The following is a 2,223-nucleotide window of genomic DNA, read 5'->3' on the forward strand; positions in this document are numbered from 1 at the left end:
AAAAATAGTATGGTAATTGCATGCGTTGCAGCGAGTTGCATCTTTGAAGAAGGCGGCGCATAAGAGTATGATATGTTCTTGTATGGTGTTAATTTTTAGGTCTTTCCTAATATCGCTCATGCGGAGTCTCCGGGGAGCCCCCGTGATTCTTCTTATCATTTTATTTTGTAGTATTTCAAGCTTGCGTTTTTGCGTGGGCGTCAGGGCGCTCCATGCGGGGGCAGCGTAACTGATTATAGGTCTAATGCATTGGAGGAATAATGTTCTCTTAGTTTTAAGAGCTAGCTTAGAGTCGTAGTTGATAATTGGTTTAAGTGAGTAGAATGCTCCGTTAGCTTTTGCGGATATATTCTTAATATGGAGGTTCCAGTTCATGTTGTGGGTGAGAGTTACCCCTAGGTAGGTAGCACTATTTACTACGGGAATTGTCTCGTTGAAGAGTAAGATATTGCTACTTTTGATCTTTTTCTTTTTAGATTTTCTCATAATGAGCAGTGAGGATTTGCTGGAGTTGATAGAGATTTTCCATTTTGCGCACCATTGTTCTATGCATGGGATGGTCTTCCTTAAGTTGCTTATAGCATTGTTGGGGTTTAGCGATTTGCTCAGGATCGCTGTATCATCAGCATAATATGCAGTACTAATATTACTCGAGTCATTAAAATTTGGAAAGTCTGCGGCATAAATGAGGTAGAGCGTTGGACCCAAGATTGAGCCCTGTGGAACTCCCGCATTAATGGATCTGATTGATGATTTAATTTCGTTAATTTTAATGTTGAATGACCTGTTCTTTATAATTTTTGTAAGAATAGTGGTGATCCAAATCATTTGAAAATTAAGTTTATAAAAGAAAAAAATAGTATATATTTACTACTACTTTAAATATGAAAATAAAATCTTCAGGAAAATCCGAAAGAGTTGACAGGTATGAAACTATTTCTCATTTTCAGTTAGATTAAACAAAGTTTCTAAATCAAAATTTAGCATGCTCCTGCCTGCTGAGGCATCTCACTCCTTTATCCGTAATTCATGGGATGTGGCAGGGACTATAGGCCTAGGCATAAAACATCAAAGTGTTGGCTGCGCAGCCTCTGTAGGTTACAGTCAGATCTGAGTTTAATTAAAATTATAAATACTAGTGGGCTGCTCCCCCTACTCGCTACCGCTCGCCAACCCCCGAAAATTACTACGCAATCTTATATGGTTTGCTTCGCTTGCTATTAACTTAGGTGCATCGCAAATTCACAAAATTCTAAGAATTCAAAATTATCATTCAAATCCATATAAAAACTTTTTATTTTATTTTTAAATTACTTCTTTTTAGTAAATACTAAGTCATTAAAATAAATTTGAATTCAAATAAATGACATGTAATTCGTTAAACCTATTAGAAATATGCTATAGAATAAAATTTTAGGATAAAATTTCTAAAACTGATATCTCTTTAAAAAGGTTAAAATTTTGGCTATAATTAAGTCTATTAAAATGGCAGCACGTCGTCTACGCATTCTTTCACCACTACGTCTTTCATAGCTGTCATCAATGCTCTCTTCCAATCTTCGAGCACGGTTCTTTTGATTATACTTCAAAAGCGTAGTAGCACGACTGAGACTCATTGAATAACTAATAACAATAATAAAACAAATAAATTCGTGATATAAATCAAAAATCGTCAAATAAATTCGTAATATATAAATTCGTAAAAAAAAGCTCTTTCGACAAAATACTAAAATAGAGATCTATCGACAAAGACTACTCAATTCTGCCTCACTTAATAGTATTTGGTGAGAATGCTCTCTCTGGTTATTTCAGTTTCCGTTTTTAAAAGCGCTGTATGTTGAGCCACCTCAGTTAGATTTGACATGTGACATTTTTAGCGGCAATCATTGGTCGATTTTCTAGCGTTGCCATTCGGGGAGTTGTAATGAAGCTTTTTTTTTGTCGCCGTGTAAGAGAAATATATATATAGATTAACCGGAATAGTAAGGATGTAGATATTATTGATTAATATCGGTCAATTGTTATAGAAATAGAGATTAAAATGGATGTTTATCTTGCATGGGGCACAATCAGGTATATATCGAGGTGTGGTATACCCCCCAGGCAAGAGCCACCTCTGTTCCTTTCCTCGCATTATGAGAATAGGGGGGGGGAGCTATCTGTTATTCTTATTAAATTTACTTAATAAAATACCATCGGAGAGAAAGAAGTTAATTATCGGGT

This window comes from Parasteatoda tepidariorum, chromosome 1 (genome assembly GCF_043381705.1).
Source record: "Parasteatoda tepidariorum isolate YZ-2023 chromosome 1, CAS_Ptep_4.0, whole genome shotgun sequence".
NCBI classification, from domain to species: domain Eukaryota; kingdom Metazoa; phylum Arthropoda; class Arachnida; order Araneae; family Theridiidae; genus Parasteatoda; species Parasteatoda tepidariorum.